The sequence below is a fragment of the Balaenoptera borealis genome (assembly GCF_965194805.1).
Source record: "Balaenoptera borealis genome assembly, chromosome: 4".
NCBI classification, from domain to species: Eukaryota; Metazoa; Chordata; class Mammalia; order Artiodactyla; family Balaenopteridae; genus Balaenoptera; species Balaenoptera borealis.
Window position 1 is genome coordinate 121,800,851 of NC_138861.1, and position 27,341 is coordinate 121,828,191.

General features: G+C 35.6%; 1 long non-coding RNA gene across 1 annotated transcript in view; it reads left to right on the top strand.

Moving 5' to 3' along the window:
* The first annotated feature begins 1,331 nt into the window (after window positions 1–1,331).
* LOC309628151 overlaps window positions 1,332–27,341 on the top strand; it is a 41,178-nt gene continuing 15,168 nt past the window's right edge. Inside the window, exon 1 of the long non-coding RNA XR_014244204.1 lies at window positions 1,332–27,310. This is a non-coding gene — a long non-coding RNA (uncharacterized lncRNA). The remainder of the gene's footprint in view (window positions 27,311–27,341) is intronic.

Below are 27,341 nucleotides of genomic sequence, written 5' to 3' on the forward strand. Positions count from 1 at the left end.
TTATTCACATTACTCCTGAGTTTCTATTCATGTAGCTGAGGCAAAGTAAGAGTTATTTGTCTCCATGGTTTATTGAATCAGATCAAGCAAATGTTTTCCCAGGGTCTGGAAAGATTTCCTTCAGTGGTCTAGAATTCAATATCCTATTTAAATATTTCTAAATAGATTACATTGTTCTGGTACCAGTCTTATTGACTGATAGATTGAATGGTTTACTCATGAGAATTCTAACAAAACAAGCCATGACTCATTATCAGGAAGATATTCATTGGATATATGTTCCTATATAAATGCAAGTTTTATGCTTGCGATATCTCTAGTAGAAATGTTTGATTAATAGTGAAAATGAGTCCATTTTTATTCTTTTTTTTAAACTTTTTATTTTATATTGGAGTATGGCCGATTAACGATGTTGTGACAGTTTCATGTGCACAGCAAAGCGACTCAGCCATATATATACATGTATCCATTCTCCCCCAAACTCCCCTCCCATCAAGGCTTCCACATAACATTGAGCAGAGTTCCCTGTGCTATACAATAGGTCCTTGTTGTTATCCATTTTAAATATAGCAGTGTGTACATGTCAGTCCCATTTTTATTCTGTTTTGAATTAGGTCATTTGATTTCACAAGCCTTTGAAATAAGCATAATTATGGTACTGAGTATTATTATCCCCATTTTATAGGTAATAAAACTAAGGCACAAGTTAACTAAAATGCTTCAGTTTTCACAAACTGTCATTGGTGGAACTAGGAGTCAAATGTAAACTTTTCCACTTCAGATTCTGTGCTTTTTCCATTACACATTCATTCCTCATTTGTTGAGTGATCAAACAACTATACATTGAACACCAACTATGTAAGCAGTATTACACTATGCACTGGAAACACGGAGGTGAACAAAGCAGACCAATCCCTATAGTCACAAGCTTAGTATCTTGTGGCTGGAGATAATAGATACATGAGTTGCCTGAGAAACGTAAGTTGTTATGTTAGCCCCCAAACCCTCAGCAATTCTTCAGGAAAAACAGAATTGGGAGAGCCCTCAACTTTGTGTTTAAATTTATTTATGTTCAAGTACCCATACCTGATTTATTTTTGAAGCATGTTATATTTTTCTTTATAACAACATTGAAAAGATCCACTTCCCTATTATTATAGTCAAAGTATAATCTGCATTGTCTTCAACCTTCTGTAGTAAGAGGTTTCTTTTTTTTTTTTTGAATTTTATTGAAGTATAGTTGATTTACAATGCGTGTATGGTAAGAGTTTTGAATTTCTTTTTCTACCTACCATGTCTGTCTGTGGCCACACGAGTACGCTTCCAAGAGTACGTTTTGACCAAGTGTCTATGAACGTAATCCTTCCAGAGTAGTCACATGAGTGCATAATGGGCCCAAAGGTCCTTGCAAATAACACCTGTACACTCTATGCAAATATAAAAAACAAAAACACAGCCTGAAGGCCCTAGAGAGAGAATGAAAACAGGCAGCTTCTGTAGGGTAGTTGAAATTTGGAAGAAGGGAGAAGCATGGGCTGAGTTTTCCATTTTTTATAGTTTTTAGCTTGAGGGTAGGCTATGGTTGTCATCAGCTAGGGTGACTAAAACTCCAAAGAAATCTCGAAGTCTTTGTGATCTAAAGACTAACAAGACAGTATTTGGGGCAAAAGAGTCACTGGAAAGTGAGAGCAGAATCCTGGAAAGGAAAGAGGATGCCCCATATTCTGCATATAAACTCTCCCTAAGCCTCTGGGTGACTTCGGAACTATCCATACACAGAACAGATGCCAAGGAACCCAGCTAAGGCTTGAATTGAAATGAGATCGGAGCTGCTGCCTGAGGTGGAGTTTGCAGTTAGAATCCAACCAAATGAATCGCTTGCTGAGACAAAAATACCAATAGCTTCTGGAGGACTATAATAAAATCTATGGATTCACAGCATAACATCCGCAATGTGGGATACTCTATCTATGAAGAAACAGGACAATGTGATTCAGCATTAAAAAAAAAAAAAAAAAAAAAAAGACCAAGAACCCTGAGATTACTGAGTTTTAATAATAAAATCTAGGTGATCAGTGGATGGGTGTTCACCTTCTTTTACCTTTGCTATATATTTGTAAATTTTCATACGAAAATATATAAAAAAACCAAGTCAATGATGATTAGACCTTTCTCTCCCCACCATCCTCCCATCTCAACTTCTGCACAACTCAAAGCTTCAGTTTCTTAACAATTTCAACTTTAAAGGTCTTACTGGCTGTCATACTCCTTAATCTTTAGCACTTCATATGTTTTTTGGCATATGGTCAGCTCTCGGAAAATATTTTTTTACTTACATTAAAAAAATGAGTAATAAATTTAAGGTATTTTTCATTTTCCTATAGAACACCAAATAGTTATTCCAGTCAATATCTTGTGAGTAAATATGGTTCAGTGATTTTTTTTACCTCCATGAATGATTTGCAAACGTGACCAGTGGACCAAACACCCCAATTTTGACCAGATCCTATCTGCAGATGGTTCATTCCTCTCTGGCTAAAACACCATCTCAATGACCTTTAAAAGCAAAGACCTAACTGACTTAAGTTCCTTTTACTCTCTCCACATACCGCCACACAAGCTAAAAGAGTAAATGTGATGTACATTTAAGTGCATGACATTAAATGCACATTACCTTGAAAGCATAAACTTTGTGATGGTTAATTTTAGGTGTCAACTTGGCTGGGCCATGAGATGCCCAGGTATTTGGTTAAACACTATTTTGGGTGTGTCTGCGTAGGTGTTTCTGGATGAGATTAACATTTGAATTAGTAGACTAAGTAAAGCCCTTCCCAATGTGGGTGGGCTTCATTCAATCTCTTGAAAGCCTAAATAGAACAAAAAGGCCGAGTAAGAAAAAATTCACCATCTTGCTTGTCTTTGAATTATGACTTCAGTCTTCACTTGCCTTTAAACTTAGACTTGGACTGGAACTTACACCATTGGCTCTTCTGGTTCTCAGGCTTTCAGGCTCAGCTTGAACTACACTATTGGGTCTCTGGCTTGTCCACTGCAGGTCTTGGGATTTCTCAGCCTCCATAACTGCATGAGCCAATTCCTTATACTAAACCTCTATTTATATGTATATACATGTGTGTATACATATGTGTGTGTGTATATGTATCTCTATCTCTAACTACATCTCTATCTAAATCTCCTATTCGTTCTGTTTCTCTGGAGGATCCAGACTAATACATGTTTGATCTTCTGTCAAAAGAAATGCAACCTGATTTGGTAAGATGATAAGGTGTCACTTAAGAAATGTGTTTTCATAAAATAATTCATTTCAACTTACTGGAGATTTTAATATTCAACTGTATATCACGAATGGTTATTCTCTCATGCTTAAAACCTGGTTTATTATTTTTTTTAAGCTTGTACAAAATTTGGCCTTATCATATGTATAAAGGGGAAGAAAATGGCATTCAGTAAGAATAACACATCTTTCCATGTGTTCAAGAACCTTCACTAAAATATCACTTCTATGACAAAGATCCAACTCACCCTTAAGAAGAAGAAATCAGAAAACATTTGAAGTTGCCTTAACAGCTGTCATCTCTTCTTGTTTGTGAGATAACAAAGTGGAAGGTATTATATCCCAGTTTACTAGAGAAATGAAGATAACTCTAGAACTGAAGGAACATGTGAAAAGTATCTTTCTTTCATTTTCTTGAATTTTAATCCTGGGAATCTTTGTACCTAAAAAATTAAAAAATAAACTTTTATATACTTTCATGTAAGTGAGAAAAAACCTCACCTCATCTCTAATAATAATTACAGTATTTAGTACTTACAGTTGACTGTTAAAACAATTCAATTAGGAATATAACACAGATATATGATAAATAACAATAAATGATTTTAAAATTTAGTCTAAGAATCAGAACCTAAACATATTATTATTATTAAACTTGGTTTGTCCTTACCCAAAAAAACATTTTTGAAGAGGGGAGAGGAGCTTATAAAAAGAAATTGCACACTGAGACTAATAATAAAATTTAAATTGATTTTGTAATATTCTTAATCAACTAATTCAATGACTAATACTTCCACTGAAATTAGATGAGTGTGATCTTTGTCATCAGACTTACAAAAAAGCAAATTCATTAGTAGTTAAACCATGACATGAAATGAATTTTTAAAACCCTATGTCCTGCCTAGAAAAGCTACTACACCAGTAATAATTTAAATAAAATCCTTCTGTTTGTCATAATTGCTTTCAGCCATAGGGCAACCTTGACTTCTTATCCAATTTTGCCATGGACAGTTTTCTTTGGTTAGTAATTAGGTGGCTGGTTAGAGCTCCATTTCCATCGAATAGAAGATTTTTCTTTTAGTGACCCAAATATTATTGTTTGGGTCTAGTTTATGAATTAGTCTTTGTAGCTTCCATAAGCAGAACTCTTTAGGCAATTATCTAGCCTCAAAAGGTGTTTGAATATTTTAAAAAGTAGCATTTTAAGCTTCACTTTAATATTCACCTTGTGTATATTACTGATCTGAATACAGAGTAGAGTATTGGTTGAGAGTCTGTATCATAACTTCATCATGGACGGCTGGCAAAGACTTTCGGCAAATCACTTAACATCTCAGCTTCTATCTCCTGATAGGTGGAATGACAATAACAACCTCATTAGGTTATTACAAGGATTAAATGTCCTGTCCTAAGCGAAGCACTTAGAATAAAACCGGGCTCACAGTAAGCGCTGTGTGAGTGTTCCCGTGCGTTGCTGTTGCTGATACAGTCACACCCTGACGGTTTCTTGCTTCCTCCTCTGACCCCACACTCCCTCTATCTGCAAAACGGTAATACTTTAGTCAACTTACAGAATGATGACAAACCATAAGAATAAACTAAAACTTTCAGCAAGCAATGCATTAACTTCTTTTTTTATAATCCCCAGTTGAATTATAGCAGAAGGTAGGCTTTTCTATAGGATAAGATTTAAACACCTAAAAATAACTTATTAGGTATCCAACAAATCTATCTGAACTCAACAAATATACGTATTTTTCTCAAAACTTCACATATACATAAAGTAATTTAATTATAAAATGTTTAAGAAAGTATTTCAAATGTTTATCTTAACTAGATATGTGAGATGCTAAAGGTATTTCTGAAAAGCAGCGGCAAGTTGAAAAGTATTTAAATGGTCAGTTTTAGAGAGAAATTGTAAATGAAAGTTTCTTTCTGTATCTCCCAAGCAGCAGAATAAACCTAGCTGGAGGTTCAATATTATTTTACTTAAATGAAATCTATAGTTTCTATATAGATTGAAGTGTAGAATGTTAAAATTTTGGGAAATGAAAAGACATATTAGCTAAAAGACCTGACACTTCAATTCAACAAAATGCTTGTAGGTCAACAAATGCTTTTAGGACTTTTCAGACAGTAATGCTTTTTCCTAGTGTGCTTATAGCACCTGAGTTCACTGTGCTGTTGAATCCTGAGTATATATAAAGGCCAGCTAACGTAAGCTGTATTTTCTTTGCTCCTCATTTTCCACAACTTCACCCTAAGAATTAGTTTTACCTAGCCTATGGGTTGCTAATGTAATTTACAAGGTGACATGTGTTCCATTCTAATTAAGGTAACTTTCTAGTTTTGAGTAAGTCTCTCATAATTTTCAAGTCAGTTTCTTTATTGATAAAATGGAGATGGCTGAGTCCTCACGCTCAAAATTACGATGATGATGAAATTATATGATATGTGTGAATGTACTGGTAAGCGGTGTCATTTTAACTATCTTGACAACTATAAAATGATGAAGGGAAGAATTTATAGAGATAGTACTTATTCTTTTCTCCAGTTGTCCACATTGCCACTGCCTCATTATAAATATTATATAATTTTTTCTAGAGAAATAGATGTCATAGTTACATAACGATAACTACTTAATGGGAACTATTATAGAAGACATTTTCCAACAGGGGGACAAAATGAAAATGAGTTCAGACCTTCCCACAGCCAACCAAGAGTCCTGAAGGGACTCAAGTGTCCTGGAGCAACTGTGCTGTCCAGGTTTCTGGTTCCATCTCCTGAGCTCCCACAAGTGCTCTGTGCTCTACCTACCTTTAAAGGAAGTACCTAAGTACTTCCTACCTTTACACACATTGTTCGCTCTGCTAAAACAGTCCATTTTCCCTTATGCTCCTAGTGAGGGAAAACTCATCCTTTAAAACTCAGTTCATACTTACTTCATCCATCAAGTCTTTCCTGACTTTTCCAGGTCGTTAAGCACTTCCTTTCTGTGTCTATCATAAGTCTATGATAGCTGGCATTTATCACATAGTTGAAATTGTAACTTTGCATTTTAGTCTTTTACACTGAATCGTGAAGCTCCAGATAGCAGGGATAAGCACAGAGGTTAAGAGCAAGGGCTCTGGCGTCCCAATGCATGGGTTAAAATCCTAGAGCTCTACCACTTATAAGGTGTGTGAACAAGGGAAAGTAAAGAAATCATTCATTGGTAAATGGGGGCTAATAATAATAACTGGACTATTTAATTAAATGGGTAAAACTCTTAGAACAATGTCTAGCACATATTCTGAACTCAATTAATATTTAATATTATAATTATTCTTTTCTTTTTAACCTACAAACAAATATTACTCCTGAGACATAGGTTTCTAACAATAATCCGAGTGAATAAGTGATCATAATGTGCACTTATAAGAAAAAGTCCACATGTAACTCTTAAAATAAGTTGTCATTGCTGTACTTGTAAAAAATGGTAAAATCTTTATTAATGTCTAAAATTACTAAATGTGTTAAAAACAGTATCTTTTTTTGTGAAAAACAGAGGGTCATATCAAATAAGGATAAATCAATCCTGCTTAGACTCATAAATTTTTTGATTTGGGTGATAAACCAGTAAACAAAGTGGGATAAAAAATAAAATTTATTTAACCTTCCAAAGGATTTAAAAATTCATACCAAAACCACAACAAAACCAACAAAAGAAAATAATTGAGTTATGAGTCACCTTATCATTCAGGTTAATCTTTGGTCATGGAAACAGATATTTTCCTTAAATTTATTTATAAGCTTAATGCACTTTCCCCCCCAAACCCTGAGTATTTTTCTAACATATTTCAGAACTTCTGTGAAGTTTATATGAAAAAATAAACAGGTGAGTTATAGGCAAAAACATTTGAAAACATATGTGTAACACCCTGTTAGATCTTATCACACAATTATAATGGTATAGCCAAAACATATAAAATCACTAATATTGATAAATCAGCTTTTCCGAGCACCAAGGAAAACATGGATTATTAAATAAATGATCCTAGATTAGTTGGCTAACTACATAGTTAGAAAAATAAAGATGCCTCATGCCATATCTTAAAATAAATTGCAAGTAGATAAAGGAGTAAAATGTAAAGGAAGAAATAAAAGAGCTGGAAGAAAAATAGAGATGACTTTTAATTTGATCATAGGTGGAAGAAGGTCTTTCTAGGCATGGTGAAAAGAAAAAAATTCATAAAACAGATAGATTAAAACATGAAAATTAAAAACACCTGAAATGGTAATATACCCAGTGGTCAAGAGCACTGACTTTGAAAAAGGCACACCGGGATTTTAAAAAACAGCTCCACCATTTATTAAGCATGACTTTGGGCAAGTTGTTTAACCTTTACATGCCTCAATTTTCTGATCTGTAAAATATAATAATAATAATAATTGCACTTATTATTATTATTACTATTACACAGTAAGTACCACATAGGGTTTTTTTTGAGGAATAAATAAAATAATATTCATCAAGCACTTATCATAATGGTGAATGCAAATAGAACAAAGGGGAGATATTTAGCATATATATGATATACAAAATTTTATTATTAATATAAAATATTTCGTACACATTTACATGCAAAAGATGAATCAAGAAATGAAAGAACTTGTACATTTACATGTAATTCACATAACGAACTATAGATGACAGAAGGAGGGCTAGAGATGGAGGTTCTCTCTCATTGTTAGAATGAAGAGTGACTCTTGGTTTTTTAATTTCCAAACGATCTACAATAAACACATTAATTTATTTGCTTCAGATAAAAAACTAGAAATTATTATATTTATTTAATTTACAGAAAAAGAAATGTCTCAAATGAGTATGCTGACAAGTTTTCCAGTTTTGAGGGTCTATTCTTCCTACACTATCTAAACTAAAGGGCCGATACACTATCTTGCAAGCCTTCAGGAAATCAAATACTTTGGAGTATTTCTGGAGATTCCTAGAGTGTTCTTACATGTTCTGTTTTTTGTTTATTACCTTTTGTCTTGAGACACTTTCTTGAAATATCTCTCACCACCCTGTAACTGCTTCTCCTTACCCTGCTTCAATCAACCCTGAGAAGACCAGAAGGGGTGTGGGGAAGGAGATTGAAATAATTGCCTAGTTTTTGATGAAGGTATCAGCATACTATTCTCATTAAAGAAACAGCCCCCCGCATGAAATACACATTATAGCATGATATAAAATTTTCATTTCTTAAACTGTTCTATATTAAGCTATTTGTCATCAATGTGGTTTACCTATATGAATCCAAGGCAAAGTTTAGGGACATATTTTAAAAGAAGACATAATGAGATTAGTCTACAATAATCCATACTACTATTTCAAACAGATTGCTATCCCTTATATGTCTGTGCTTCTGCCTTTTTTTTTTTTTATTGCTATCGTCCCATGACCTTTAACAGGGAGACATATATAAAGATTGCATGCTAGTGTTTCAACTGATTCCTTTCATTGTTATTGGTGAGTTTTATACATAAGGTTCTTATTGTCCTTGTAGAAGGGAGAGGTAAAATCAATTTCCTCTTTAACATATTGATAAACAACTCCAGATATAAGAGGTAGGGAGGAGAAACTAGATTTACCTTTGTGTGACCTACATAGGAATGCTGGAAAGAATTAATTCCAGAATATTATGTCAACATTCCTTGAAGTTGTGGATATGATTTACATAGTAGGTCTTCCCTATCCACCCAGCTACTTTCATCTTGATACTGTAAATTGCTTTCATTTTCCCCCTCAGATCTGTGTGCTTGAGGTATTGTTGTGATAAATTATGGAGGTACAGAACTGAAAATGGTGTGTAGATTGTCTAAGAAATTGAGTGCAGTCAGCCTTAAAAGTGGCAGATGACGTGCTGAAGCGGCTACCTCACCCCGGCCATGTCCCATATGTCCTCAATGAACAGCTGCTTTTAACTTTGCCTTTTGCCCAGAGCACGAGCGCTGCTGGATTTATTGAATTAATAACCACTCCATTATGTGTGTTTTGTTTTCCTGTGAGCGTGAAATCTGGCTATAATGTTAGGAAAGTGTAAGACAGATCTCCTTAACAAACAAGGCGGTATCTATTTTGGGGGTCATTATTTAATACTTAAATCTTTGGGGTCAAAAATAATACGGAAATCCTTTCAAATCTAGACTGGAATGTTCCTAACAATATTGAGTTAAAAAGGCTTTTTATGTGTTACATAGATAGATAGAAACTGGCTTTCACTATGATTTGTAGTCTGAAGCCCGGCTACTGACTGCAATGTGTTTGTGATTGAATAAGGGTTTTTTTTTTTAAAAACCTGTATTTTCTTTTTTTAGGCCCGAATGTTATATGTATATATATTTCCTAGATGAATATCTGAATACTTTCTGCAGGAAATGAGGGCAAAATCGAACACTATCTTCCTTTTACAACCTAGGTCATTTCCTGAAGAGTTTTGAATCCAGTACGAAAGGCAGGATTTGAGCCGGGGAGGAATGCAGCACATGTGGGAAAGGTTGTACTGGTGACCTTTAATTTTTTTGACCAAGAAGGTGCGAGATAAGTCTTCTATCAAGAAGTTTCAGTCAGGGCCATTTTGATTAATGGTGGTTTTCTTTCTTTCTTTTTTTCTTTTTTTTTTTCAGTTAGGCAAACCCACTATTGTTCATGTCCCTCCCCCAAATTCTATCCCTTCCACCACAATTTTATAGAAAAAATACAGAAGGTAAATGATACTCTTTTATCAGCTGTTTTTCAGCTCCTGGTTATTTCCCTGTTGTCGCTAGCAAGTGGCAGAAATAGTTGTCTTTTGAGGACCTATAAAATAATAGTTTTGATTTTTTTTTCTTATTTGTTTCTTAAAAGGAAAAGCAATAAAGATAACCAAGTTTATTGCTAGAAAGGGACTAAAAGATTACCTATTTCAAGCCTTCATTTTATATATGGGGAAACTGAGGTTCAGAAAAGAATTTTTAATTTGCTTAAGATACTACGAATGATTGTAACACATTTCTAAGGAGTCCCAATTCAGAATTTTATCTACTACAAAACTAAAAAGAAAGGCTTGTATTTTTTAAGATATTGAATCTTCTCTTTGTTTATTTGTTTCAATGCAATTATCTCAAACTACTAAACAATGAAATAAGACTTTTCATGCATTCTTTTTTAAAATCATGTTTCTTAAAGTTATGGTGTATTAAAAGTGAAAAAACTATTAAGACCCTGAAAAGCCTTCTGAATCATTTGAGTAAAGTAAAATTTAGTTTAGCATAGTATATTTTACTTTATTCTTTTTCTAAAACTGGGTAATGTGAAGAAATTACTTAGTGCCTACTGTGAGCCAGACACTGTGCTGAGTGCCGCCCATCTTCTAAACAACCGTTACAGCAGGTAATACAGTGCCCACTTTACAAACTAAAAACATGAGAATTAGAATTTTAGCAATTTGCTCAAAGTCATAAAAGTAAGTGATGGCACTGGGATTCAAGTTCAAGTCTGTTTCAATTCAAAGCTCAGGCTCCTTCCATTATATCAGGTTACTTGCATGTATGTAAAACATGTCTTAAATGAATTAGTAGTCATACTCAAAATAAGCAGTAAAGCAGAAAATCTGTTACATTTACCTTTAAAATATACTCAGAGGAAAACTGAATGACCATTACTCTTGCATGTGTCTACCCGCCAACAAACACAGACTCACAGTCACACAGCACACAGCCACACACACACACACAGTTGCTCAAGTTATTAACTGTAATCTACAGTTAAATAACTAAAAATTGCCTTTATTGTTGGTTAAAATTCACAAATGGGTATTGCTTTTATTATATAATTTTATTTGCAATTTCTGGGGCTGTTTAAGCCACTGAAAATGTTTCTGAAATATATTTTTAAATCCAAAAAGCATGTTATAAATTTTAAAAAGTAGATTCAACTTCACAAGTATTTACTGTCTTCCAGAATCAAAATATTCATTAATGATGACACTCAAAAAAATAAGAGAAAACACAGATTTGGGAGTTTGTTTTGTTAATGTGAAGTTTGTTAGTTGGTTTAGAGTGGCATTTTGAATCATTGTTTCTAAGTTTAACATGAAAATGAAATAAATTATTTACAATGGGAAAGGGTTATATTTGGAGGAGTCTAGAAGTTATTTGTACATAGACTGATTTTAAGTTTGCCTGGGGCAGTGCTGGTTTAACTTGTCCTTCAGGAGCTCACAGTTCTTCCTCCCACTCTCAGAGGTTCTGGTTTGGCTGATACTGTGTGGTCACCCTCGCCAGAGAGCAGCATGGCACTGTATGCCTTGAAGAAAGATGCACTGAATAAGTTACGTTTTCACATCTCCAAACGCACATTAAAAGAGCACATACTTTGTTTTCCATGTGTATTAATATTTCCAATTATTAATAATCTTGAAGTTCTTCAGATAATAATTTCCATACATTCCAAAGATAACTGTAAACTGCCTTTATTCGAACAATTTTACTCTTATTGTGTACAAGTTGCCTGATGAAAACAGAACAGTAACTGGGTCATTACCATCAATGAAACGAAATCTAGTCCTGTCTTCAACTCTAAGAGAACAAAAAGAAAGGCTCTAGCTCATTGGCTCATGTATCAAAGAGACTTATTTCCTCACCAGCCTCTTATATCGCATAAGACAAATCCTTCTCCTGACACTTCACAGCAAAAAGTAACTCCTCCCCAAACAAAACTCGTACCTCTAAATCATTATGTACATTTTACATTAAAAAATATCTCAAAGAACTATGATGCATTTTAAAAATTAGGTTGATATTTTTGCCTTGTTTACTTTGATTTTTTTAATTTAATTTTTTATTGGAGTAGAGCTGATTTACAATGTTGTGTTAGTTTCAGGTGTCCAGCAAAGTGCTTCGGTTATACATATATATATATATCTATTCTTTTTCAGATTCTTTTCCCTCATAAGTTTTTACAAAATATTGAGTAGAGTTCCCTCTGCTATACAGTAGGTCCTTGTTGGTTATCTATTATATAGATATATGTATAGTAGTGTGTATATGTTAATCCCAAACTCCTAATTTATCCCCCCCTTCCCCTTTGGTAACCATAAGTTTGTTTTTAATTGTAGGAAAAAAAATGTATTTTTCTACTATAAAAATAAGATGAAGCCCCAACTTGCAGATTCATTTTTATCTAAACCTATCCCCAAATAAATGAGAAATGCTGACTGTGGGTGGTCTTGTTGCTGGGGGTGGCGCTATAATTGCACATGCATTTTGATATCTGAGGAGCAATCCTTTGAAGACATAGCACTGGGATTTTTACTAAGAGTCCAGTGGTGGCTAGTGAGGCAATCTTGGATTGATATGCTAACAAATTGAAGGAGACCAGCTCCCTGCTTCCTAGTCCAGAGCCTAGTCCCTAACTATTACTGGGAAGAGGAAATGATGTGTCAAAGAAGAGAACAAGGATTAGCATACAAAATCTTACAGACTAGGTGATCTGTTTATTAGAGAAATGCAAGTAAAAGTTTACTTTCTATTCAAAGCCACTGACCTTTGACTCTTGCTAAGCTGCACATAAAACATCCATATGGGTGTTACTACCTTTAGGAACCCCTATCGTACATCTTAGTAAGCTTTAAATATTTTACTTATTTAATTAAATTGATAAATAAGTAAATGAAATGTGCTTATTTAGGCAATTAGGCTTATGCTTAACTCTAGGGATTTTACTTTTATTTAGGTGTGGCATCAAATTAAATAAGATCCTTGTTGAGGCTCTTGAGCTGCTTTTGTAGACGTACACAGAACCGGATCAAGACCTGCTTTAGAAGCAACACGTTGGCCTGGGAGAGAGTATATAAAAGTGTTCCTCCAAGAAGCTACATTCTGAAGAAGAAAAATACTCAGATTTCATCTCGCAGATCTTTTATTGTGCTCTAAATAAATGGGTCGCTGTTATAGTGTAGACACGATTGAAATGGTCTCCATTTCGAAATCAGCAGACTGCTGCTACATTCTGCAGTGGCTGCATTTCCTGGGTGGTCTTTAAGAATCGCCCCAGGAGGTAGGCACTGTCATAGTCTAATCCGGATGTTACAAAGGTATGTAAAATGGCATGTCTTGCAAGTTTAGTTTATGCGTTGTCTAGTCCTTCATGTGGAGATAGACATTCTTTTAAGCTTTTAAAGAACCTCTGTGGAATGAATGGGCCTGAAAGCTATTAACGTTGATTTTCTTAATAAAGGTGTTGAAATGAGACCTGGCACTTACGCTGCAATACGAAAATATGTGCAAATGCATTGAAAAACTTTTAGAATTTAAGTTCAGGCTCGAAATTTGTATGTTATGTTTTTCTGTGATTTTTATTCTGGCATAAACTTTTGTTTGTTTCTGTACCAACACAACCACGTTTACTAGGTTTAAAATTAATTTTAATGTTTACTTTTCAAAAAGTGGGAGACAATAAAAGACCATTTGGTACCTCAGGCCAGCAGTTCTAGTACGTCAGCGATGGACTAGATACATGAACTAGTGAGATAGCATGAATCTTTCCATGGAGTTGGGAAGAAATGCAGTGAGGAGATACCTCAGAGGCAGGGGGTTTTGCAGCCAGAGAACCCTTCCCAGACAGAACTCCCAGTAAGGGGACTGACAGCACCTAGAGACACGCACACTGAGGTGCCAATCCAGCACCTGTCCTGCTAACAGCCCCGAAGGAGTCGGTTTGAGTTAGTCCAGTAAATCACAGTGGTATCTCCCTTAAGAGGTAACTGAAAGGGAAGCAGTCTAAACTATGCATTCCAATCCTTACTGGGCCACCTGGAATTTAAAACTAAAGCACTGGCTTTTACTTCAAATGTACAAGGAGCTCACCTCCTCAGCATGACCTTTCACTCATTTTAGAGAATTAAATAGAGCTTACCAAAGGGTAACATTCTCTCTTTTTCAGGCACCTGCACACATCCCAAATCAAGAGTGCCAAAACTAAATGATCCTTGAAAGCTGGGAAACAGCGAAGACCTTTTGTAAGTAAGTCTTCCTGGAAAACATCTGGGAGGAAAGGTCTTGGTGATATTAGAATCAATGTCAAAAGAGCTGATAATTTGAGAAAGCATTCAAAGATGTAGAATCTATTTCAGTGGAGTCTCAAACCTCCAGGAAGGGAAGGAATTGCTAAATCAAATGAAAAATGAAATGTATTCTTGCCTTGATCTATATGGTTTGAGTGAAAAACCCATGCCAAGTAATTATTTGAGGGTTACTAAGATGAATATTCTAATCATTTCATTATAACCAGCTATCTTCAGTAAGAGATCCTGCGCAAGTATGCTGCTTACAATTATTCAAGTCAGAAAGCCAGTGTAAATGGTTTTAATCCTTTCTAGTCAAATTAATATGGTGTGGATGTCCTGGGTATATAGACACTCAGTTATCTTTCTTGTTGACACATATAAGAAAATTCTGGCTGGACACACATGATTTATTCTTTATATCTGGAGCCGGGCTGTAATCATTCACCCCGTTTCAAGTCTAGTTTGGCAACTTTATCTCGCTTGCAGTTTGCATTTTTTTGAAAGTGAAAATATATTCTGCAGCTTTTGATGTGTTGATTGGTAGGAAGGTAAAGACAGCCGCACGAAGTCTCTGGAGACTGGTTCAGTGGCTAAATGCAGACCTCTAGTGCTTTCTTGTTAGCCAAGATAGATCTACATCCCGATGAAACACAACTAGTCAATAGCAGAGGCTCTCGATGCATGTGCTCAGAAGCCACAAATCAGTTTTCCCTGGGACTTAGTTATCGGCATATTGTGCCGTAGGCCATGCCCTGCTGCTGCTTGCCCGACTGTAATTTTTCCCCTAGTGAAGTTTTTAAAGTCACAGGCTGAGACTGTAACCGTGCTCTCCTGGCAACAAGGCTGTCATTAGCCTTCCAGATATCAATTGCTCATCAAATAAATTGCTACTTTAATGTCCTCGGCCTCTCACTATTAAGGAGGTTCAGTGCTAGCAGGATTTCCCCCAGTTATGTTTTCCTCTTCCAAAATTTATTTCCAAATGTTGCCTTACCTATGGCCAGAGTTTATATTAAAATGATATATGTGCCTGAGCTGGCCCATTACATTTTAAAGTCTCTATCACTTCTATCATTGAAGTATTACAAAAGCCCCCATATTGGTCTCAACATAATTGGCCTCTTGGCTATCTAATCCACCTGTACCTTGCTTCCAGAGGCATCTTTCTAAAATACAAATCTAGTCACATTGTTACTCCTATTTTTAGAATTTCTCATTGTCTCCCCACATTTCTCACTGGGGCCTTTGAAAAATCCCCTGTGTTAGAGCCTAGGATGCCCTAAGAAAATATCATTTTATTAAGGAGAATTGCTTTCCTTGGACACCAGGATGTCCCCTGAAAGTAGTCCAGTGTCTCTTTGTAAACTTAGAGCTTGAATTTAGGCCCCAAAGCTATGTTTGAAATACCTGTGTTATTGGCTTGTGGTGCAGCTTTTAAAAGGATTAGTGGGTTATTTTTGGGAGGGGAGCCCCAGCTCTGGCCAGAAGGCCACCCCTGAAGTGCTCTGGGCAGACCAACCCCTAAACACAAGTTCTCCCTCTTAGTGAACAGCCTTCTCTCCCCCGGTCAGCAGGGCCTCTTCTCAAAGATACCAGTTCTACACGATGCCTTCTAAGAAGGGGCTGCTCTTCCCCCACCTGGTCCCCCATGGGGTCAGTTCTCACCTTCCTCTGCTCCAAGGCCGAGTGAGGTTTCTGGGGCAACACCTTCCTCCTTCTTTGCCAATGGGAGCCATTTTCGCCACCCTATACTATGGTGTCAAAGTGCAACACCAAACTCCTGAGAGTAGTATCAATGGCACATGGTAACCTGCTTCTCAAACTGCCTGCTTTCCCTCTCCCTCCCAGGACACTGCAGCAACACCAAACTACTCACAGTTCCCTGAGTGTCTGCCTCTCCGAGCCTCAGGACCTTGCATGCTACCTGCAGTGGTTGCCTTCACCTGGAGTCATCTTATCTGCCTGCTAAACTCTTACTCATTCTCTGTCTCAACTCAAACATCACCTCTTCTCTGACATTTACCAAGGCTAAAGGAAAAATTTTCTTTTTTTTTTCCTTTTTTTTTTTTTAAATGAGAGAAGCTTGGGCCTGTTTGGGAAAGAAGGCAGTAGAGTAGGAGAGATTGATAGGCTAGGATAATTGATGGAGCCCCGTCCAGAAGGAGATGATAAAGGGTAAGATCAAAGCGCAGAAGGAAAGCATTGTACGACTGCCCTTACACAGCCCCTGTGGATTGTAACCATTTGTTTGCTTGTAGCTCTCCCTGCTCCAAGACAGTGGTGGCCCAAGCCACCATTGTCTCTTACTCAGATCCCTGTAATAGCCTCCACAGTGGTCTCCTTATTTCCACGCTTGCTTCACTTTAGAATAATCTCAACACATCAGCCAGAGTGAGTCATAAAATGCAAATCAGATTCTATCACTATTCTGCTCAAAATCTCCCCATCCCTCTCCATGTAAACACCAGTGGGCCACTAGCTGCCACACTGTGTGCTCTGCTCTCTTCCCTTCGAGGGCCGTATCACCTTCTAATACAATATTTACGTTACTTATTTGTATTGTTTGTTTAAACTCCCCACTCCAACAATCATGTGAGCTACTTGAAGGAAGTTTTGTCTATTTACTTTCCTGCTCTATCACCCGTAACTGGGACACATAGTAAGCCCTCAATAAATATTTATTGAATGAATGAGTGAATTGTCCTATGGATACTCACACATAAAAACAGTGTAGAGATTGAAAAACTCATAGAATTTGTGTCATCCGTGATTTTGGCAAGAATCTTAGTTATCTCTAATATAAGTCCCTTTCAATACCATTTTTGACTACTAAGGAAACTTTGTAAATTTGGATTACTCTCTAATAATGCTATGGCCTATATGAGAATAAGACATTAAAGTTATCCTCACAAATCTCAGTTGATTATTTCTTAGTCTTTATCTAAAATTAATGATCCTTAAGTTTGCTGTTTTCCTGAAAATACTAGCAGAATGATTTTAAAATATGACTTTCTTATAAAACTTCATATGCAGAAAAATTACTCACTAAGAGAAAATAAGCAAAGTTAGCAAAATTTATATTTGGATGACTAAAAGAAATGGAAACAACTCTTTACCTATTTGCATGTTTATGTTTTGATTGCTGCTGTGTATAAACTGCCATCATAATTTTTATTCAGAAAGTTGTCCCCAGTTGGTATTCAACCTTTTTCTTTATGAACTGTATTTTTCAGAAACATAATCCTAGCTGAAAGGCTCGTTTGTATTTTAAATTTAGAAAAGTGTATTTTTTTTTTAAGGTCTTCTTTTTTTTTTAATTAATTAATTAACTTATTTATTTATTTTTGGCTGTTTGGGTCTTCGTTTCTGTGCGAGGGCTTTCTCTAGTTGCGGCAAGCGTGGGCCATTCTTCATCGCGGTGCGCGGGCCTCTCACTATCGCGGCTTCTCTTATTGCGGAGCACAGGCTCCAGACGCGCAGGCTCAGTAGTTGTGGCTCACGGACCCAGCCGCTCCGTGGCATGTGGGATCTTCCCAGACCAGGGCTCGAACCCGTGTTTCCTGCATTGGCAGGCAGATTCTCAACCACTGCGCCACCAGGGAAGCCCGAAAAGTGCATTTTTTAACTGAGCCCGCAACCGGTCTCCAATTTTTCTCTCTCGTGGCACCCATATACCAAGAGGACATTTTCATGCCGAAAGACACTTACACCTTCCCTGCCATGAAGAGCAGAGGGGTGGCTTTTTGGGCTTTGGACAACATATCAGTGAAGTCAAGTCACACATTTCTCAATGCCAGTATGCAAACAGGGGGAGAAGGAAAGCCAGAGCCTGTAAAAGGAATTCTTGGACAGCTTGAGGAGAGTATAAAATGTGCACTATAATTTTCAGCCTCCTGCAGTGCAAATGATTAGCTAAAGAAACACTTTGAACCTGTTAGTTGTACATCTTTTAAACCATTTTAAATTATGGAAAAGATAGTCCTCAAGAAATTAATTAAAGTTTTGGACAATAATGCAATCAGGGATATCTGTGTTTGCAGTCTTTTCTCTCTGCTTGCATACATCTTTCTCTGTCAAGTACATCAAACAGCTAATTAGCCCCATTTTAAGAGCTTCACTGCTCACATCACTTAAAAGGATCTCCAGGCTGCCTTCTTAGAGAGTTCACACTAACTGTGCATTGGTTTCCTGAATGCTTCATAGACTTAGAAAGAATCTATTCCCTCCACATTGGAGGAACTTTAAAAGTAGATGGACTTTCTTTCCTACAAATCAATTTTCTTTGTTTTCTCACTCATGATCAGCATTTTACAAATAATCTTGTAAGGGTTGATAAACCTATTTCACCTGGTATGTGCTTATTTTAGTTAAATACCCTTGGGTTTGCTGAAGACATCTGAAAAACATTAGAATGACTGCTTTTTATTAAGACATGTGGTACCAGAAAAAAATTACGAGAGGCTAAAGTGTTGCTTTCATTTAGCATAAAGTGTTACCATGACAAAAGTTCGGTGTTTCAAATACCCATTTTAGAAATAACTACAGGTCACATGATCTACAGATATCACATGTTAGCACATGTTAAAAGTTATAACCATAACTAGAGACAGAATTTCTGACTCACAGCTTCCATTAATCTGAACTATCACATGTCATCTCAAGTTGACTATAAAAATAACTCAAGACGCCAGAGTGCTTCAATTAACAGCTGAAATATTGTGATATTTTAACACAGGTGATATAAAGAATCAGAGCCACAAATAGATACATGGCTGTGAGTTATAGCTATTTCCTTGCAGGTTTATTGTTGAGGGCAGATGTAGAGAATGCTTTCCCTTCTTGTAAGCCAATCAAGCAGGGTAGGGTGCTGGTGGGTGATGGAGTGTATGGAGGTGGATTACACTTATACGGTTTCTTGATCATCTAAATATATGTATGAATATTACCCGAGGCAAGAAAGGTGGCAGGTAGTTCAAGAACACCCAAGACGTTTGAAAGAGAGACTCTGTGGTATCTTGAGTGGAACAAAGTGCCCGGAGGAACCAAGTAAACATTTGTAAAATAATAGCAACGATAATAGACATCCATTGTGAACTTGGTATGGTTTAAGCATGACTTTAAATGTTGTAAGCATATATTTTTTCCAGTTTTATTGAAATGAAATTGATATACTGCACTGTGTAAGTTGAAGGGGTACAGCATAATGATTTGAATGTTCTAAATATATCAATTCACTGAAGATTTACAACAATCTTTTGAGGTAGGTACCATTAGTACATATTCTCATCAACTTAGCAATGTAGAAACTGAGCTGTAGAGAGTTTAAGTAACTTGCTCAAGGTCACACATCCACTAAATGGTGGATTTAATTTTGATGCCAGGCATTTGGGCTCCAGAAATGCTGCATTCTTAAAATCTTGAAAAAAGAATAAAAGGACAAAATAATGAAGATAGGGTGGTAGAGATCAAGGTGGGAAGGAAGGTGAGGAAAGAAGTAAGAGAAGAAAGGAGACTAGATAGAAGCTAGGGAAAAGCTATTTGTTTAGGTGACACCTAATATTACAATTTTAGTGGAAGGTCAGAATGCTTAAGGAGTAAAGGAAGGAATGGTGGGAAAAAAGATTTCCCTGAGGAGTGAGATATTTGACCTAGGCTTTTGAAGTGAATCATGCTGGATTTAAGACTTTTTTGCCTTAAAATTTCATTAAAACTTAACCCCTAACTAGTATTAATGCTTACTAAAGTATATTTTCATACCAAGCAGAAAATGATTTCAACGAAAATAAATATTATGGTTTCAAAGGAGAGGGAATGAAAGCCAGGTTGATACATGAACTATCCAAATAAAGTGAAGAAAAATAAAAACACATGAACACTTAAAGTTTTGCTCTTATTGTACCAGGAGCATATTCCTCAGTCCCTATATTTCAAAATTATGCAATTAACACTTTAAGGCTGGCCTCATGCAGCGTGCCTGTAAAGACCAATAAATAAGAAGCTGCCTTCAAGGCTCAGCAATAACACAAAAACAAAATATTTGTAGGGTGGCAGTTTACACAACTTGGACCTATTTTTTATTGTGTTCTCTTTGGCCAAACACATTTGTGCAAAATGAGTTTCCACTCCCTCCGGCTTTAGTGCTCTGAACTAGTGGTGTCTGGGCCTTAGGATGTCTGAGCAACCTATAGCCATGTAGGAGATTTGGGGGCAGTTTGGGCTAGAGGTGACATTAATTGTCATTTAATACAACCATCTGACTTTATTTTTTTTTTTAGGCAATTTTTCTGTTTGTTACTTTTTAAATCTTTTTAAAAATTTTTATTGAAATACAGTTGATTTACAATGTTGTGTTAGTTTCAGGGGTACAGCAAAGTGATTCGGACGTGTATATATCCTTTTTTAGATTATTTTCCATTATAGGTTATTACAAGATATTGAGTATAGTTCCCTGTGCTATATAGTAGGTCCTTGTTGGTTATCTATTTTATATATAGTAGTGTGCATATGTTAATCCCAAACTCCTAATTTATTCCTCCCCCCATTTTCCCTTTAGTAACCATAAGTTTGTTTTTATGTATGTGAGTCTATTTCTGTTTTGTAAATGAGTTCATCTGTATCATTTTTTAGATTCCACATATAAGTGCTATCATGTGATATTTGTATTTCTCTCTCTGACTTAACTTCACTTAGTATGATATTCTCTAGATTCACCCATGTTGCTGCAAATGGCATTATTTCATTCTTTTTTATGGCTGAGTGGTATTCCATTGTATATGTGTACCACATCTTCTTTATCCATTCACCTTTCAATGGGCATTTAAGTTCCTTCCATGTCTTGGCTGTTGTAAATAGTGCTGCTATGAACACTGACTTTAAAGTTGAGGAAATTCATGCCCTAGAAGGGAGGGTTATTTATTAATTCAATCAATCCATAACTATTGAGTGCCTACCACTTGCTAGGCACTGTTCTAGACGTTGCGTTGGGAGATTTGTTTAATGTTACACAGCTAATGAGTGATGGTCAGGAGAGGCAAGATCTTTTGCCACTCCATTTGGTGCACTTTCCATTGAATCATGCAGCCACCCACTTTTGAGATTATTTTCTCAACTTGGCTTTGAAAATGCATCTGATTATCTGGTTATGGTTATCCAATTTCTAGATGGTTGCTTCTTGCCATTTATTTTCTGGATATTTCCAGACTAGAAGCAATTTGTTACAAGGAATAACAATTCACTGCTGAGAGTTTGCCACTCCTCTTGGATTTTGCAGTCTATGTCCTATCACACAGTTTGGTACTAAATATAGCTTAAATGTGATATCAATAAAACTCCTGGGGATGTAGGTCCTAATTGCAGCATTTAGAAACTATCACTGATAGCAGATGGTTTTATTGCCCTTGGGATCTTTGCTGCCTCTGTATGTATTTATGATTACATGATTAGTTTTTAAAAGAGTTTTGTAGCTCCAAACGAGTAGTTACCCAAGTGTGGTATGATTCAATCTTTGTTACAACATTCAAATTATAAGATAACTTAATTCAAAGTTTCCCCTCAACTTATTGTACTCCTGTGTCTTTTGGTGAACTGGGGGGGAATCAGGATTTGAACTCCAGCTCTTTCCCCCTCTACATGTGATTGCTGCAGCATTCTCAAGCATGTGATTCACAACAGTGGGTGCACCTAATTTCCAGCTTCTTAGTTCCAGCCTCTCCTGACTAGTCCCTTCACTGCATTGCCTACTGAACTCAAAGATCCTATTCTGACATATTAATATCATGATTCATTAACGTCTTTGACTATGTACTTTGAACCAGGGACTATTCTAAATGTAGATACCACAACTATAAAAATTGCTAATCTCATGCTAAAAAGTTAGGGTCATACAAATTCTAATGAACCTGATGAAAGTAATTTTGATATACATTTTACCAGATCTGAACAATTATAAAGTCACATTATTTTACCAGGCAACACATACATAGTGGGAAATCCAAGAACTTTTATGTTTATCATAGGCTTTATTATGGCAATTACATTTCCTGACCTAAGACTCTGACAAAAGGAATTTGCTTTCAATAGTGCAAAAGAAGACAAAATGAATACCTTAATCTGCTTGTTTTCACAGGCTTCTTTTGTCCCCATGCCTATTGTTAAGTCTAAACTTGTGACAGGGTTCTCACATTGTCTTGCACATAAGACAACCTTATGAACATATCTAGAAAATATTCTGGAGCTAATGACATTCATCATAATTGCTTCATGATTACCTTTTGTGAACTCCTCTCTGGGATAGGACATTCCTTATAATCAAGATGCATGTATAGTGTTATAATCTAAAAATTAGAAATACCAGACAACAGAGTACATTCAATGAAGGACACTGAGAAAATGTCATAATTACTGAGTTCAGTCTGCTGTATTGTCTTCTGCCAGCAGTGACAGCAACACTGAAGTTCCATGAAAAAAGCAAGAGTATAATTATTATCAAAATGAACTCTAAATCAGATGAATATATTCATTTTTGTTTTCAAGGAAAATTATAGTAAGGAAGATTGATTAAAAGAGAGATTTTATAACTCCAAGGACACATTCATCATATACTACAAATATTACAGCAGAAGGGATTGACATCATGGTAGGTTTGCCTCAAATCCATTATCTTTCAGTTAATAGATACCAATCATGATGGAAATTTGAAACCCTAAAGTAATATATTAAATTGTTCACGTGATTTGTAACTGGAATTCTTTATTCTGAATTTGGAATGATAGTTATTATTTTATTTCCAGGATTGATGAGGCTCCTAGAATAGCTGAAATGATGATGAAAGAAGCACATACTGAATAATAATAGTAATGTGATCAGACGTCAGTCTTTCTTTCATGTTTCTAAATCCTTAAAGTAATAATTTACTAATCATTTCACTTCTAGTCTAGGTGAAACACATTTATATTCAAGTTATTAAGAGTTGTAGACTGCTCTGGCAATTTGTATGAGGAGAGTTTTGGTGTCAAGAATATGTAAGAAGAAATTTTCCTCTCCCAATCCAGTTCATGCCACATCAGAAATGTAAACGAATTGACGTCGTACAAGTGTTTCATTGATAATATACAACTAGTGAACTTATTAAACATTTGAAGTGTATGTACCTGTAACTGAATGTCAGTAATCAGCAAAGGTTGGGAATGTTTGTATGTTTACAGCTCTTAGAATAAAAGATGAATGCAAATCTAGTTGTGTAATCAGTATATTGTCTCATTTTCATTTCTGGATAAAATATATTTGATGAAAAATAATAAGCTGCTCTTGGTAGAATACTTTGACTTCCATTCGAAAGTATTAATTTATTCCTTAGTATTTCTTTCGCTTTGAAGTATACTGCTTTAAAAATATGTCCTAGTGATCTTTCCATCTCAGTGTTTATAAAGTGACATTTTTAAAATAAGGGCAAAGTATTCCACTGTATAGATACACAATTATTTATTTTAACCAGGTTCCTATATTAACACCACTTAAGTTGTTTCCAATCTTTAGCTATAAGAAATGATGCTTTAATAAATAACTTATACACATATTGTTTTCTCATGTGCAAGTATGTCTCTCAATACATTTCCAGAAGTGAGATAGCTGAATCAAAGAGTAATGTTATTTTGTTATTTTGTTAAATTTGTTATTTTGATAAATATTTCCCAATTGATCTCCATGAGATTTTTTTTTTCCATTTCACACTCATTCCAGAAGTGTATGAGCCATGTATTAAAGACTTACCAAGAATGTCCAACTTTTGGATTTCTGCCCATCTAAGAAGTGAAAATGGTATCTTAGTGTAGTATAGTTTGTTTTTTTTTGTTTGTTTGTTTGTTTTATTTTTGGCTGTGTTGGGTCTTCGTTTCTGTGTGAGGGCTTTCTCTAGTTGTGGCAAGCGGGGGCCACTCTTCATCGCGGTGCGCGGGCCTCTCACTATCGCGGCCTCTCTTGTTGCGGAGCACAGGCTCCAGAAGCGCAGGCTCAGTAGTTGTGGCACACGGGTTTAGTTGCTCTGCAGCATGTGGGTCTTCCCAGACCAGAGCTCGAACCCGTGTCCCGTGCATTGGCAGGCAGATCCTCAACCACTGTGCCACCAGGGAAGCCCCTGTAGTATAGTTTTAATTCGAATTTCTTATTAACAACGAAGTGAACCCCCTTTCCAGATGTTTGAGAGCTATTTGTACTTCTTTTTTCAATATAAATCCTCTTTATGTCTTGCCACACTTTGTCACATTTTAAATGTATCCTTTTGAAATTTTCTAATAAATTCTATGGCCAATTTTCCAGTTCTCCATTTAGACCATTCACTTTTAAAAGACTGGGCTTCACGTCGACTTTGACAAAGCATCTCCATGCTGGCAATATATTTTAAGGGACCTTATGTAATGCTTCCCCTCATAACACTGTCTCCACACAAACTCTTGATCACCTCATCTACTCTGCTCTGTGGTGCTAGGGTCACAGGTGAGAGAATGGGGGTAACATTAGAGCTGGGAAACATGGGAGTGGGTGTTGTTCAGGAACATTTCAGACCTGGTGAAAAAGAGAATTATCAAATCAGTAGACTAATATGAAGGTCTCTTTGGAGTCTCAGAAAAAATTATTTAATTGAAAGTAATCTGTCTGAATCATAGGATCAGACACAAAAGCTCTAAGACTGAGTTTGAGGTAGTTTTGCTTAATTATAATGGCGTACTTGAAATGACAATGTTATTTGATTCCTATTCAAATAAGCTAGCATTCCTATTAATGTCTAATGGTAAATATCTAAGTTTGAATTTCAGCTTCACTCTTCCCTAGTAGTGATTTTGAGCATGTTACATGATCTCAGTCTTAGTGTGCATGAGGAGTAAAATGTGGCTATTAATAATCATAATCACATAGGATTGTTGACTATTAACTCAAATAGTGTAGTAAATTGTTTAGGATAATACCTGCCATATCCTAAATAAATATTGAGTAATCAATGATAAACAGTATCAATAATAACTAAATAATAGATATAGGTGATTAAGGATATTAATCATTGAACAAAGTTAAAAGTTTGTAAAAAAGTGAAATTTAGAAGCTTATTACATTTTTTAACATTTAACGTTCAGGTTGTTAAATTTAATAATAAAATAATTAAATTGTATGATACCAAAAAGTTTAATCTAAATTAATGCCTAACTTTCATAACTGAAAAATGGTACTATATATTCAAGAATTTAATTAATTAATCCTATAACTTATGTTTTTCCAATTTTTGATGCACATTAAAGAAATGTTATTTCTTTGAAAAAACTATTCATTGAATCACCTGATGACTTTTAAAGTATCATTCATTTAAAAATTAGAAATACAATAAAAATTTTTGATCCTGATTCATAAAAATACTTTTAATATCACAGCTAATTACATACATATATGCATACGTATTCATACACACACACACACACACACACACAGCAGAAAGAAAAATTTCATGAAACAAAATGTAGCTCTTCTTTGTGGATTATGCTCTGACCTGTTCTATTCAATTTGAACCCATTTTATTTCATGTTTTTGTAGTGATGGTCATGAAGACCATGTTAACTAAATTGATTTCACAAACTAGTAATGGTTTTACGACCTGTAGTTTGAAAAAGAGTGCCCTAGTGTGCATCCTAGAGTATGTTAATAATTACGACAATAAAAATTTCTATTATAAACTAAATTTGAAAACCTTTGTCTTTAAAAAAGTTAAATAGGTTTCTCTCATGAGAGACTTCCCAGGGTTTAGTATCCTAGGTATGACTTTCCCAGAAGAGGCTCGATATAAAATACAGCATTTTCTAATTGGATAGGAGACTGTGGAATGGAACAGATCATCTTTTACTCTTTCTTCCTTTCTTCCTGCCTTCCTTTTTTCTTGTCTCCCTATTTTCTTTCTTCTTTTCTTCCTTCCTTTATTTCTAGGAACTGCCTTCGCAGAGTAGCTTAAAGGAAATATGCTACATATGTTTTAACAACAACAACAAAAATCTCAGGTTATTTTTGGCTATAACAGATCTCATTTTTTTGCATTTTTTATTTGCCCAAATCACATATTTCCATGTGTGAACTCTGAGTTTGTCAAACAAAATTGCTCTAACTCTCTGACAGCATCAACTCTTCACCCTGTTATTTTTTCTCATCTGACACACTTTGCTCACCTATTCCCTGAGTAGGATAGTCATAAATTGCACATACTGCATATGTTCACATTATAAAATAACATCTATGTTACAAATAAAAATGTACTGTTCAAACCCTTTAGTCTATTTAGATGCTAGCCATGTTTACTGAGTTTATTTGATGGTATTCTACAGATCAGAGAAATATTTATGTTGTTTTAAATCAATAAGTAATTACTATTTGTACAGCAACAGAAATTAGAGAAATAAAAGATCAGAACTAACATTTATTGAGTGCCCACTATATACCAATGTCATTTTCTTCACCAATGTTATGTCAGTTAATTTTTGCTACATAAAAAAACAACCACAAAGACTGGCGATTTAAAATAGTAATGGTTTATTATTTTCCACAATTCTACAGGTTGGCTGGGTTTAACTGGATAATTCTTCTGTTGGTCTTGCCTGCAGCCATGTGGCAGCAATCATGTGGCAACTCAGCTGTGGCTGGTGTGTCTAAATGACCTCAGCGCATATCTGAGGCCTTGATGCAGCATCTTGACTGGGTCTCTTTTTCCATGTGGTGTAATAATTCAGGACTTCTGAGGCTAAGGCTCTAGAATTCTCAATTCTGCCACATTCTATTGTTCAAAGCAAGTCACAAGGCCAGCCCAGATAGAAGGATTCTACCTCTAGATGAGAAGAGTTAAAAAATATTGTGGCTGTGTTTCCCAATATACCACATATGATATCCTTATAAGAATGTTGTAATATAGGTAGAAAGATTAAGGATTG